This window comes from Bos grunniens, chromosome 18 (assembly GCF_055505025.1).
Source record: "Bos grunniens cultivar Pamir isolate PY7600 chromosome 18, Bosgru_T2T1.0, whole genome shotgun sequence".
NCBI classification, from domain to species: Eukaryota; Metazoa; Chordata; class Mammalia; order Artiodactyla; family Bovidae; genus Bos; species Bos grunniens.
The window spans coordinates 18,927,885-18,941,971 of NC_141182.1; the positions used below are offsets into that span (position 1 = coordinate 18,927,885).

Genomic DNA, 14,087 nt, shown 5'->3' on the forward strand with positions numbered 1-14,087 from the left:
AGTGTCTCTCCCAGTGGAACAGGAGCTCCCTGAGACGGGGGGGTGATGGTATTTCTTCCTTTCTCTCTTCCCAGAGTGTTCAGACAAGGCTCTGTCTTGCAAAGACACCTAGTGTAAGAGAGATGTCTACAGACAATCCTGGGGGATAGGCAACTTCCATCCTGGACTCTGCAGGCCTGGCAGAGTCAACCATCTTGGAAGGGTGGGACAGTGACAGCCGAAGTGGGTGCTGGAGAAACATGGGTCAGGAAGACCGTGAGACTGATGACACCTGGCCAGTGTCTGTCTCGTGACCTGCTGGAGAACCTAGCTTTTGGCTCAGGGCTTGTTCTTTAACAAACAAGAGCTCAGTGATGATGACAATACATGAATGAATGAATGAAGACCTGGTTTCTGCCTTTGAGATGCTCACCCTCTCCTAGGGGTGAAATGAAGCTCACTTTTCTTGAGTGCCTCTATGCACTGGACACTATTTCAGGCTCTTTAATGTATATTACCTTTTTTAATACTCAAAACCACCCTAGAGGATGTTTTACCTTCTCCACTTTACAAATGAGAAATTGAGGGGCTCAGAGACCTGTCTGAAGTCTCACAGCTGGGTTGAGATTTGAACAGAGATCCTTTGATTTTCAGTAATGGACCCTTTTCTTGGAAAAATTACTGTCATTTAATTTCAGAACTACCTAAGATAGGTATGTATGATGTGGCATGTGAACTGAGGGAGAGAAAGGCTTCAAAGAATGAATGATGTTGGATATGGGTTTTGAAGGATGAGTAGGAGTTCATCAGCAAAGAAGATAGGGAGGCATGTTTAGAAAAGGAGAGACATTTTGTCTACTTAAAAGACTCTCATCTGGGGCTTTTGAGCAGCCACCCCCTCCCACCTGTGCTCTTCTGTCGCCCTGCCTTTCCAGGAGCTGGACTTCCTCCCTTTCTTCAAGAGGACAGACAATCTAATCTCATGCTGGTGCATCACAGCTGAGATGCCAGGAAGTCTCTGCTGTGAGCCTCCCACCCTGGCGCCAGGGCCAGCTGGGCTTCTGGGAGGAAGGAAGGGTGATTGGGGGCCAGTTTTGATGAGAAATTCCCTCTTGGGCCCTCTGAAAAGGGCAGGGCAGTGGAGGAGAAGCTGGGACCCAAGACCTCCAACTGGGCAGAGGGAGGAGGCAGAAAGATGGGGATGGTGAGTTGTCCCCCAGACCTGAGACCAGTGGCCCTCTCTCCATGGTTTAGAAAACAGGCAGCAGTTTATCACATCTTCTGAAGGCGGACCTTAGATACATCTTCTGGGGACAGGCAGGTGTTACATTTTTCTGGGTGATAGTGCGGAGTAGATCTTCAGTAGATTCTTTGGCTGTTGATCAGTGGTCACACTGTGAAATTCGTCATTTTGCTAAAACTGGGTAGAATGAAGTTCAGCTCTTAATTGAGCTCATTAGGATCCAGTTAGAATCACAGTTTCAGGGAGATCAGAAGGAAGGAGCCAGGACCCTCTAGATCTGCAGTTTTTAACTTATATGTGTGTTTTTATCCGCAGAGCCTTAGAACAAGCCTGGAGATTTTACCTGAAGCCTGATGTATTTATCAGATAAAAGCAGAGAAGCAGGGATTTAGAGGACTGCCTGCTCAGCTTTCTCTTGACCCCACCTTGGCCCTGTAAGGAATGTTCCTGGGACCCAGTTCTTCCCAGCACCTGAACATCTCTGGTGAACTCCGACTCTCAGGTTTTGTCACGAGGACCACTGAGGTACTGAGAAGGGAATGATTTATCTGAGGTTGCATTGGTAATGGGTGGGTATGAGGGATGATATCTTCCAAATTCCTGGCCCGGAACTAAGAGGGTGTCTGTTAAGTTTGTATTGCTGGCTCTGGTGCCGGCTTCTCCAGGCTCCCCATTCGGGCCAGTGGAAAGCCCGAGGCTTTGGGCTCTGGGTACTGCTACCCAAAAAGGATAAGAGAAACTCTGTCCATGAGGGTCGGGACAGCCTTTCTGTGGAAGGGCTGGCTGAGGTTCAGAGAGGGCCAGGCTCAGATCCCCAGGTGTCAGCCAGGGCGTTCATGCAGGACCAGGTCAGCGTTGCCTGCGGTTCTGTTCCTCCAGGATCTTTGCTTGTCCCAGGTGCTGTCCGCCAACGGAGACTCTCCCCAGGGCCCTGGCAGCCAGCCATCCGCCCAGGCTTCATCCAGCCGGGAGCCGTGAGAAGCAGGTTCTGATATGGAGGCTGCCAGGGCGTTACTAACGGGCTGTCGGTTGCAATTAGGGCAGCGGTCTTTCATCTCCGTGCCACTCCCCTCCCACTCAGGACAGCCTCACATCAGCCTCCCATCCCATCCTGACTCCATCTGGCCGGTGTCGGGTGCCCCTCCTGAGGTGGGACACTGGGTTGGCGGTGGTGGGGGTGGAGGGGTCGGACTGAGCTGGCCTCAATGGAGACCGTTGCCGGGGCGGCTCTGGATTCGATTGTGGAGTTTCCCGGGTTCCACCTCCAGCGGGCCCCTCCATCCGTCCCTCAGCCCCGCCTGGCGTGGCCCCTCTCCGAGCCTCGGCCTGGAAGGCTCCATCCACAGCAGTCAGGCCTGCCCGAGATTACCTAGGTGTTCTGGTGACTTCTGAGGGCCTTGCATGAAAGATAACACCCAAATCAACAAATCTGCCATTGTGGCTTTGAAGAGACTGTTTCAATCACTTTATTTTGTCTTTATGTCAGGTTTGCCAGATGGCTTGGGTCTTTCTGAGGTCCTGTACCGAGGGGGCGCAGAGAGAACTGGTGCAGCTTCAAAGCTCCTTTTTAATCTTTAGCAACATCACAGCGGCTGGGAAACTGCCTCGGCTCCCTCCAGTCTCTCCCACAAAAGAGGCGCGGCCGAGGCTCTAATGAAAGCCAGATAAAGGGATGGCTGGAATCAGAAACAGAGGGAAAAGAGCAGTCGTCAGTCTTTCTTGTAGCTGTTTCAAAAGAAATTCTAAGACAAATTATGGCTTTGGGTGTTTTTCTAAAAGGACTGAAGCAGGGAGAGGAGCCGGGGGAGGATGCCTCGACCCCTCAGCACCCTTCCCCTTGCATAAAAGGCAGAGGAGACTGAAAAAAGGCCGAAATACAATAAACTTTCTGCGTGTGCGTGGGGATGAAAGCCTGGCTGGCATAATTATGGGCGAGGGTGCGCCGAGCGGGCGGGTGCCCTTACCTTGCCGCCAGCGCTATTAATGATGAAGCTCCCTCCTCTTTCTTCTCTGGAAGGGACACCTCTGGTTTGGGGGAGTGGGGCTTGGGGGCTGCGCCCGCGGCTGACATCTGGCACCAGGCCATGGTTGTGTGATGCATGGCTCCATCGCACACAGGTCCATTCGCACACCCTCGCTGGCTGCCAACGCCCGTCATCCACGAGAAGCCTCCCTTCCCATTTGCCCTCCTTGATGGTTTCGAGGTCTGTCTCGCAGGGACCCGGGGAGGGGTTTTCTGACCTATGATTCCGCCCACACACGCTCTCTCCTTCAGGAATCGGCCCTGTTCTAGAGGGCTCAGAGTGGTGGAGGAGCCTTCAGCTCTCTTTCCAAGGGCTGCACTGTCTTAAGTGCCCTCCTCGAGGGGATCTTCCAGATCCAGGGATCGAACCCGAGTCTCTTAGGTCTCCTGTATTGGCAGGTGGGCTCTTTACCACTAGCACCACCTGGGAAGCCCGTCTTAAATGCCCAAAGGCCAAAGGGCCAGGCCAGTCCGATGCTGCCCTGTTCTCCAGCAGGGGTGGTGCCCTGGGCTGGTCTCAGCTTCTGTCTCCTCTCTCAGTTCCCTTCAGTTCAGCTCCTTGGCAAGACCTTGAGGGAATGGGGCAGCTGAGGTGTGATAGGTGGCCAGGGAGGAGGCTGAAAACTGGACCATACAGGAGGCTTCCAGGGGAGGGGCAGGGTGGACATTCAGGGGATGCTGAGCAGTGTCCTTGTGAGGGCATCACTGGCTTTGAAGTTTGGTGAAGGTCTGCAGAATCGCAGGCCCCCAGAGCACCAGAGCCCCTCTAGAGGTGGCAGATTGAGATCCTGGGAGAGTAAGGGCTTAACCACGGTCACGTGGCAGGTTAGGGACAAGCAAGACCTCAAGTTCATGTTCCACAGGAGGACTTGGTTATTTTGAGAGACTGGGCCACTTGTGGGGTCAGAAGAGAGTTCAGATCTTGAAGGGAGAGTTGGATCGTGTGTGGCAGGTTCCCTTCACACTGGCCCTCTAACGCCTTCCTTTGCCCCTTTGCAGGGCTCAGTGGCCTCTGGAGCCTTGGCTGAGAGGGGTTCCTGGGGCTCCCTGGGCATCGGATCCATTGCCCAGGATGCAGTCAAGTGAGGAACATCCCCCCATATGGGCATGTCTTCACTCACTTGTCTGGAGGCTCTTGCTGTGCATCTGAGCCTTGAAGAGAATTGAAACTAAAGAAACGTAGCCACCCAACATTTACCTGCTGGTGTTAAAAGGTCCCCCCTTCAAATGGCATTATTTTGCTCTTTTTATGGCTGAATAGTATTCCATTGTATATACGTACCACATCTTTCTCCACTAATCTGTCAACGCGTTTAGGTTGTTTTAGGTGGATTTACGTTGTTTCCATATCCTGGCTAGAACAGACTTATTGTTGTCAAGCGGGAGAGGTGGAGAGAGTGGGAGGGAGTGGGAATTTGGGGTTATAACTATTATATTTAGAATGGATAAACAACAAGTTCCTACTGGATAGCCCAGGGAGCTATACCCAATCTCCTGGGACATAATGGAAAAAAACATTTAAAAAAGAGTGCATATATGTATAACTGAGTCACTTAGCTGTACAGAAGAAAGTAGCACAGCATTGTAAATCAAGTATACTTCATTTAAAAAAAAATCTTCCTGTTTCCCCATCTTGTTCTCAGCCCCAGAGAGGAGAGAGTTAGATGTGTTGACAGGTGGGCAAGGGGGAGGGCAAACCTCTTTTTCTTATTGTCTGCCTTTGCTCTCTCCCTGTGTGGTTCCCACTTTGTCTGTCTGTCTGTCTCCTTCCCATCCTTCTCCTGTGATATGTCCAGGTGTGGGACTCTGGTTTTTGTTCTTGGCAGTGGGGTTTCCATAGCTTCCTGCCTCCAGGCACATCTGGTGCCTCATCTTCCTGCTGCACCTGTTGCTGGGTGCCAGAGGTGGAGGACCCCTGGAGACTGAGGGGTGCAGGCTAGCTGGAGGGGGAGGGGTGTCAGGGTGGCGAGGGCTGGGATGTCAGCTCACACTTCCCCCCTTAGGGCAGAGTCAGGCCCCTGCCAGGCCCCTGGGCTACTTCAGTGAAGGAGAATGTGGGCAGATGAGCGGTTGTAACCATCTGGGGTAGACCTCTTCTCCTGTGCCTGGCGCACACTCCGCCATGCTCCCCTTGGGACAGTATTGTACAGCAATGAGTCACAGGTTCTGGGACCACATTCCTGAGGATTGAATCCTGGCTCTTCAACGTAACTGGGGGCCCTTGGGATGATGACTTCACCTTTTGTGCCTCACTTTTCTTATCTGTCAAATAGGACTAATAATTGTACTTAGCTCATAGTGTTGTCATGGGAAATAAATGACTCACTGTATTGATATGAATATTATTGGCAGAAGTTTTCTGTAAAGTGCTTGGCACATCATTGGTGCTCAATTAAATCTTGCTTTGTTACTGTTATTATTCTAAAATTATTTATTATTATTTCTCAAAGTATGGAAGCATGATGGGGCAGGAGGGAGTATGTATTAGTCAGTTTCCTCTCAGTTGCAAATAAAAGAAACCCAGATCAGACTGGCTTGAAAAACAAAAGGAAGTTGTTGGCTCACATGAGAGTATAGTCTAAGGGTACTAATGAATTTCAGGCATGGCTCTATCCAGAGCTCAACTCAAATAATATCACCAGGATACTGCCTATCTTTCCATCTCTTGGCTCTGTTTTTCATGGTATAGGTTCCATTCCAGGGGTGTGTTGGAGCCAACTGTAAAACATTCAGGAATTTTGGGCAGTGTTGCTAAGTCTTTGGTAGCATGAAATTGGCCATGGTGGGAGTATTTCTATCATGGAAATTGGCAAATACCGCAAACCAGGGCTTGCTTTCTTTATTCTTTTTCTCTGTGGGAGGAGAGCTAATTCACCAGCACACAATGGCTCCGTTCTCCAAAAGTCCCTTCCTTTGTACTGGCAAGATGGCTCCCAGAGCAACTGGTTGACATCCCACCACCTATGCAGTCCCAGTGGGAAGCAAGTACCTCTTTTCCAGGAGTTCCAGAAAATGCCCCAAGGTTGGACCTCACTGGCCTGGCTTGGATCACATGCCCATTTGTGAAATAGCAACTGAGGCCAGGATGCCAAGGTACAGACTGGTACACGTTCTTTCTGGAGCTGGGAGATGGGGTCCACTCTCCCTGAACCACTTGGAATGAGAGTGGGTGGGGATGGTTCCCTATTGTAACAAACAGCCATGGAACCTGGTAGCCTGCAACAGGAAGTGTGTATTGCTCGCACATCTGTGGTTTGGCTTGGAGGCTCTGCTCCAGGCTGGGCTGATCTGAGGCAGCTAGCTGGGTTGCCTCTTGTTCCCATTCTCTCTTCTCCTCCACTGGGACCAGCTGAGCTGCCCAGAATGTCCTCCTCAGGGTGACAGCAGCGTCACAAGATGAGAAACAGCGATGCTCTCACAAGACCTAGGATCCTATTGGATAGACCATCAGTTCCACCTCATTTTATTGCCCAGAGCAAGTCACAGGACTCTACCTAGACTCCAGAGGTAGGAATGTACATTGTGCTTCTTCAGTGAGATAAACTAGGAAGTCCGATGGTGAAAGGTTTATTTAATTTTATTTAAAATTTTATTATTTACTTGTCTGCATCAGGTCTTAGTTGTGGCAGGTGAGATCTTCATTGTGGAACAAATTTCTCTCTAGTTTCAGCACATGGGCTTAGTTGCCCCACAGGCATGTGGGATCTTAGTCCCTGGGCCAGGGATTGAATCCTTGTACCCTGCATTGGAAGTCAGACTCTTACCCACTGGACGACCAGGGAAGTCCCCCAGTGGTTGAAGGGTTTAGATGTAGAGAGGGAAGAAGAACTGGTACTATTGAAACAAACTGGGGACAGATATGGCTGTGCTGGTGTTGAGGGAGAAGGAAGGCCTGCAGAACAGGCTGGAAAATAATGTAAGGACTGGAAAGGGGCCTGCAACCTCTGTTGACAACACTGTGTGGCATAGATGACCATCCTTGGTCTCCCTGACTCAGGGGAGCTGTCTTCATTTTTGTTTCACTAGGAGCAGGTCCTGAGTGAGGGTCTGAGTACAAGTTAATTTATTTGGGAATTGCAGCCATGAAATTAAGAGACACTTACTCTTTGGAAGGAAAGTTATGATCAACCTAGATAGCATATTAAAAAGCAGAGATGTTACTTTGTCAACAAAGGTTAGTCTAGTCAAGGCTATGGTTTTTCCAGTGGTAAGGTATGGATATGAGAGTTGGACTATAAAGAAAGCTGAGCTCAGAAGAATTGATGCTTTTGAACTGTGGTGTTGGAGAAGACTCTTGAGAGTCCCTTGGACTGCAAGGAGATCCAACCAGTCCATCCTAAAGGAAATCAGTCCTGGGTGTTCATCGGAAGGACTGATGTTGAAGCTGATACTCCAATACTTTGGCCACCTGATGCGAAGAGCTGACTCATTTGAAAACACCCTGATACTGGGAAAGATTGGGGGCAGGAGAAGAAGGGGACGACAGAGGATGAAATGGTTAGATGGCATCACCAACTCAATGGACAGGAGTTTGGGTAAACTCCGGGAGTTGGTGATGGACAGAGAGGCCTGGCGTGCTGTGGTTCACAGGGTCGCAAAGAGTTGGACACGACTGAGTGACTGAACTGAACTGAACTGAATGCCGAGAAACACTGACAGGGGAGCAGTGATGTGCTGGTAAACTGGCTTAAAAAAAATCAACAAAACACCTTATTTCTAGTGTCTGCCAATTTCCACGGTGTAAATGTTTCCACCATGGCTGATTTCAAGCTATTGGCATGATGTAACTGAGGGAGAGGCTGGGAAGAGATGGGGAGAGTGGGTTTTCAGGGGCTTCAGCACACCTCTGTACGGAGGCAGAAAAGGAAGGTGGCTGGAAGCCAGCTGCCAGGGCATGCCTCTAGAGCTTGGGACCATGGGGACTGCTGGAAGTGCAAGAAGCACAGGCTTCTGCGTTACCCCATTGGGGCGAGGGCCTGGGGGGCCACCTACCAGCTCCCCGTCCACTGTTTGTTCAGGCTGTTCCTTAGGGGATGGTAATCCGCTGCACTGCTGGCCGAGGCTTTGGTTGCCAGAGGAAGAGGCACAGGGGCTAGAGGTTGAGAGTTGGGCTAGCAGGCGTGGCACTGGTAAGGTCTGCTTGGGGGACCACTGGAGAATTGTCAACAAAGAGAGAGACGTCTGGGATTTCCCTGGTGGTCCAGTGGTTAAGGCTTCACCTCCCAGTGCAGGAGGTGTGGGTGTGATCCCTGGTCAGGGAGCTTCATGGCCAAAAAACCAAAACATAAAACAGAATCAATATTGTAATAAATTCAATAAAGACTTTAAAATGAACCACATTAAAAAAAAAATCTTAAAAACCAGTGAAACCTCGCAGCCTCCAGGGTCCCCTCCAGCTTCCAGACCCCGTTCTTCCCCAGCAGACACGTCTTCGTTGGAAGAAACATCACCTGCTTCCCTCAAGCAAGAAATGAAGTAAAAATCCTTCACATTTTAAAGGGTGCCATTTCTTTGTTCTCTGGGTGTGAGGTGTTTTCTGGCATATTTTCAGATGTGTCACTTCTCTGTCTGGCAACCCACTCCAGTATTCTGGCTTCTGTCTGGCCCTTGATGGGGTGGGAATGGGGTCATATTGTTAATATGTTAATTTCTTGCTTTTTCTCCTGCTGTCTGATGTTTCTTGCAGTTGGGGAGTCTGAAGAAAATGCCCTCTGTTTTTTTTTTTCCAATAGTGAAAATCCATTCATTTATTGGGAACTCACTCAGCTTTTGCTTCCCTGGTGGCTCAGGTGGCAAAGAATCTGCCTGCAATGTGGGAGACCTAGGTTCGATCCTTGGGTTGTGAAGACCCCCTGGAGAAGGAAATGGCAACCACTCCAGTAGTCTTGCCTGGGAATTCCCATGGACTGAGGAGGCTGGAGGGCTACAGCCCATGGGGATTGCAAAGAGTTGTACACGACTAAGCGACTTTCACTCACTCACTCACTCACTCACTCACTCAGTTTGGTGATTTGCTGGTGGATGCCTTACCCAGATGCCTTTGAGGGTCATAGCTCCCACCTCTGGCTTCTCACTGCAAAGAACTGTGTGACAATCTGAGTTCATTCTCTGCATGCGGGAGGGTGACTGGCCCCCATGGGAGCAGGCCTGAAGTGTCCCAGGAGCAGCCCTCAGTGGGGGACTGCTGGGAAGTGGTGGATGAATCCCCCTCGGGTGGGAGACCCCTCAGGCAGGTCCTTGGGTGCAGGTGGGATGAAACCCCTTTCATCCATTGCCGTCATCTGCTTGGTAGCCTGTCCTTGGATGCCTTCTCCTCTTGCCTCACTTCCCTGAGTCCCTACTGATGTGTCCTGGGACCACTCCCCTGATAAGCTGCTTGCGCTCACGTTCTTGTCGCAGGGTCTGCTTCAGGGGAACCCATCCTGGGGCACCATGTGTCATCCCTTTGGCTTCTGAAGGAGACTCATCTGATGGGACTGGAGCTGGGTCTGATGGTGCTTTCTGATCCCTCCCGACCCAGGGCTTGGCACAGTGTGAAGGGGTCTCCAGGGTTTCAACTTTTCTGGTGGAGGAGTCAATGTGAAAATCCAGATCCAAGGCATGCATGGTCAGTCACTCAGTCTCATCAGACTCTTTGTGACCCCATGGACTGTAGCCCCTGCCCCTGACCTCCCCTCCCCGCCCCGGCTCCTCTATTCATTGGATTTCCCAGGCAAGAATGCTGGAGTGGGTTGCCATTTCCTACTCCAAGGGATCTTTCCAACCCAGGGATTGAACCTGTGTTTCCTGCCTTGGCAGGAGGATTCTTTACCACTGCGCCACCTGGGAAGCCCTCGGATCCAAGGAGGCATCAGTCAAAGGTTGGAGGGCAGGCGGAGATGCTGGGGTCTACAGGTGCCACGTCCTCTTAAATCTGCTCGCCTAGCCCCCTGTCTCCTGAGCCCCAGACCTGTGCATCTGACCAGACATCTCCACCTGGACTGAAACTCAAAATATAACATCGCCCAAGTCCAACCTGCCTCCTCTTGGGCAATGAAGGAGGACACTGGGGCCAACCTTCTCTCCTTAGGCACAGGGTCTTGTTGGTACTCTGTACATCCTTCCCAAAGCTCTCCACTTCTCCCTACCTCTCCTGACACCTGCCTGGCCCCTGCCAGCATCACCTCTCCCCTCCAGTCTTGTGACCTTACAACCATTCTTCTGAAGCAAACTTGGCCACATTGCTCCCCACTGAAAGGCCTCCACTGTGGCTCTCCATCTTTATGAAGAGGAAACACAGATACTCCTTGGTGTAGCCAGGAAGCTCCCCCTGACCACCTCCATCCTGAGAACTGGTCCCCATCCAACCTCCAGGTCCCATACTGTCTCCTCCCTTTAAGACCCAGAAGCCCAGGGCAGGAGTGCCCTCAGTTCCTTGAACTCCCTTTCTTTCATCCGCTGGCTTATCATAAGCTTTCTGTCTGCTCCAACCCTTTCTCCCTCCGCCCCTGGCCGACCTGGACTCATCCTTGAGGTTTAGCTTGAATGCCACTTCCCTGGAGAGGGTGCCTCTGGATCCCTGGCCTGGATTACAAAAGCCTGTTTTCTCATGAACCCCTGTGGTGATGTCGATCTCCTGAATTATAACCTGTTATTTGATCACGTTGCTCTCGCGCGAGGTAAATTTTCTTCTAGCAGAGGCAGCCTCTGAATTACTCCTTGCTGTATCCCTGGCCTCTGGGGAGGTTGTGGTTTCCGGGGAGTAACTCAGGCAGTGGAAGGATGACTTTTCTCGGGCCTGGCTTGGAGGAGTGCATCCAGGGAGCTCAGCTTCTGGCTCTCCTGGAGGAGATAGAAGGTTTGCAGCCTTTGTGTTTCCCAGGACATCTCATTCAGGCCCTTCACGGAGAGAGAGGGGCTCAAGGAATGGTGAGGGGGAGGGAGAGAGGGCAGGAGAAGAAAGGAAGCCCTAATCCGTGGCCCAGAAGAAATGAACATCTCTGACTTCCCCGTATCCCTGATCTAAGTAGGTCACACGGAAGAACTCGGAGTTCCTGTCAAAGTTTCAGGCAAAAACAATAACTTGGTTTTGACCTTGCTCTCTTCAAAAAGCAAGTTGCTGCTGAGCTGCAACATCAAAAAGAATAAATAATTGTTTTTCTTTTTTGTTGTTATGATATGGATCATCTGAGCGGTTAGTGGTAAGCAAGCGGCTTTGATTCGGCTCTGGCTCCCCAGCGCTTCAGCCCCTCTTTATGTCAGCAGGCTCCTGTTCCCACCCCAGGATAGCAGAATCCCTTGATTAAATTCATATTTGTTTTAATCTTTCCCTGTGTCTGATCTTGAGCTCAAAGATGGTCAGGAAAAAAAAAGCCGGCTGCCCCGCTGCGGCCACGGGGAGAGCCCGTGTCAGGCCCCACGCTGTTTGTTCTGTCCGGCGCGATAAGGCAGCCAGCCCGCGGTGCCCTGCCAGGCCCGCCGTGCCAGCCCCCAGTTCCTGCACCACCAGCGGCTACTGGGGCGGCCCGCCGAGCTGCCAGGCCGCAGGTGAGAGCGAGGAAGGTGGGGGACCAGGCAGCTGGCCACATCGGCCGAGGCCTGCGGTTGGACCCTCATGCTGCACTTGGCGTGCTGGAATTCTCTCTAAACATCTTGAAGCTGAGAAAAGTATGGACCTTAGGTGCACGGAATGGAGTCAGTTCGTAGCAGGCTGCTATCATTTGTCTCTGTTTTATAGCCTCCCCCTGCCTGCCGCGGGTCACTTTCTTCCTTCCCCACATTCTGCCAGCGTGGAGGCAGGCAGCCTTTCCATGTGTTGGGTAAACATGCTTAAGCACATAATGCTGCTTTGTATGTGGATGTCTGTTTCTTCTCTTTTTATGGTGCTAAGATACCTTGCAATGCGGGAGACCTGGGTTCAATCCCTGGGTCGGGAAGATCCTCTGGAGAAGAGATTGGCTACCCACTGCAGTATTTTTGCCTGGAGAATTCTATGGACAGAGGAGCCACCAAGTCCATAGGCCAGAAAGAGTTGGACATGACTGAGTAACTAACACTTTCACCTCCTTTTTTTTTTTCTTTCCCCAAAATACACATAACATAAAATTTACCTTTTTGGTGCATGAAATTTTAGACTAGAGAGAAGCATTATGTTCTGCACAGTGTAGCAGTCAAGAGTACAGGCTCTGCGTTCAAGCTGCCTGAGTTCAAAACCCTGGCTTAGTTACTGGCTAGTGGTTACTTAGCCATTTGGAGGCTCAGTGTCTCTATCTGTGAAATGGGATGGTCTACTTGTTCCTACATCATAGAGCTGCCTGGCATGTGCTTAATTGCTGTCATGTCCAACTCTTTGTGACCCTGTGGACTATAGCCCACCAGGCTCCTCTGTCCATGGAGCTCTCCAGGCAAGACTACTGGAGTGGATAGCCATTTCCTTCTCTAGGGGATCTTCCCAACCCTGGGATTGAACTTGGGTCCCCTGCATTGCAGGTGGATTCTTTATCATCCGAGCCACCAGGGAAGCCCAAATGCTTTACAAGGGTTAGCTATTTTCATTATTCTTTTATTTTTTGGTTCTTTATCACTCAGCCCCATATCAAGAACTACTCACACTGCTGTTTTTTGCTTTTAATTGTATTCTATATTAGGTATCACCTGCATTTTGCTTTTTGATTCCCTAAAAATGGATGCCTACTGGGCAGGGCACCAGTGAGCACCCCTTGTGGATCAGTGGGAGGATTTCTTCCTGATGTGAGGTCACTGGGTCCTAGGTCAGGGTTGGCAAACTTTCCGTGGAGAGTAAGACAGTAGATGTTTTTGGCTTTGTGATCCATCCAGCTTCTGTTGCAATTACCCAGCTCTTTCGTTGTAGCACTAAAGCAGCCATAGACCATATGTAAATGAATGTGCATGGCTGTTATCTAACAAACCTTTATTTACAAAAACAGGGTCTGGCCAGATTTGACCTGCAAGCTTGCAACCCCTGAGCCAGGTCCTAAGTAGACCCAACATTGCTGAATCCCTCCAATTGCTCTCAGATGGGCCACACAGTCTATTCTCCTGTTAGCAGTGCTGATGAGTTCCTGTCTCTCCATGTCCTCCTAGCAGGATTCTCCAAGTCACTGGTCCAGAGGACAAGGAGGATCCAAGGGGACCCATGCCTCTGCCATCATCCTCTGGCTGCCTCTCTTGCCCTCACTCTCTGTGACTTTCTTTCACTGTGAGGTTTGGGTTGCTGACATCTGTTGGTTGAGACCTTGCCTTATGAAGTTTCAGCTGTGTACCTGGGACATTTGAACCATTGTCACTACCATCTATTGTGTGCCAGGTGCTGTGCTAAGCATTGTACGAGTGTTAGCCCTCTCGGTATCCCAACGACCCTGTGAAGTAGGTGCCAGTGGAATTTGCTTTTTCAGACGAGGACTCTAAAGCTCAGATAGGTGGAGTGACTTGCCCAAGATCACAGGGCTGGGACAGATAGAGGCAGCACAGGAGATAACATCTGCTTAACGCCAAGTCGAATTCCACTCTAATCCCTCTCGCTGGGGCTCTGTGGGAAGCAGGGCGCATCTGTAACCAGCTGAGGCAGGTCCAGGAAGCCCAGGCAGGGGCTCCTCCATGTAAAGTGCTTAGCACAGTGCCTGGCACACAGTAATGGGAGGTAGGAAGGTGCAGAGCAAGAAGGGGTAGGAGTTGATAGCACATTCGGCTCTAAGATGCCCTGTGGAAGTGCGGGCACCTCCGTCTAAGTAGCCTGTGCTGGCAGTCCTGACACTGAAACCCAGGGTGGAAAATTCTTCTGTGGAATCAGCAACCCGAGAGCCGCCTGCGATGAGGGAAGGACTTGGAGCAGAAAGGGCAGAG

General features: G+C 50.9%; 1 long non-coding RNA gene across 1 annotated transcript in view; it reads left to right on the top strand.

Moving 5' to 3' along the window:
- The first annotated feature begins 1,537 nt into the window (after nucleotides 1-1,537).
- The window catches only part of LOC147353194 (uncharacterized), a 40,897-nt gene continuing 28,347 nt past the window's right edge, over nucleotides 1,538-14,087 (top strand). Inside the window, exon 1 of the long non-coding RNA XR_015145451.1 lies at nucleotides 1,538-1,747. This is a non-coding gene — a long non-coding RNA (uncharacterized LOC147353194). The remainder of the gene's footprint in view (nucleotides 1,748-14,087) is intronic.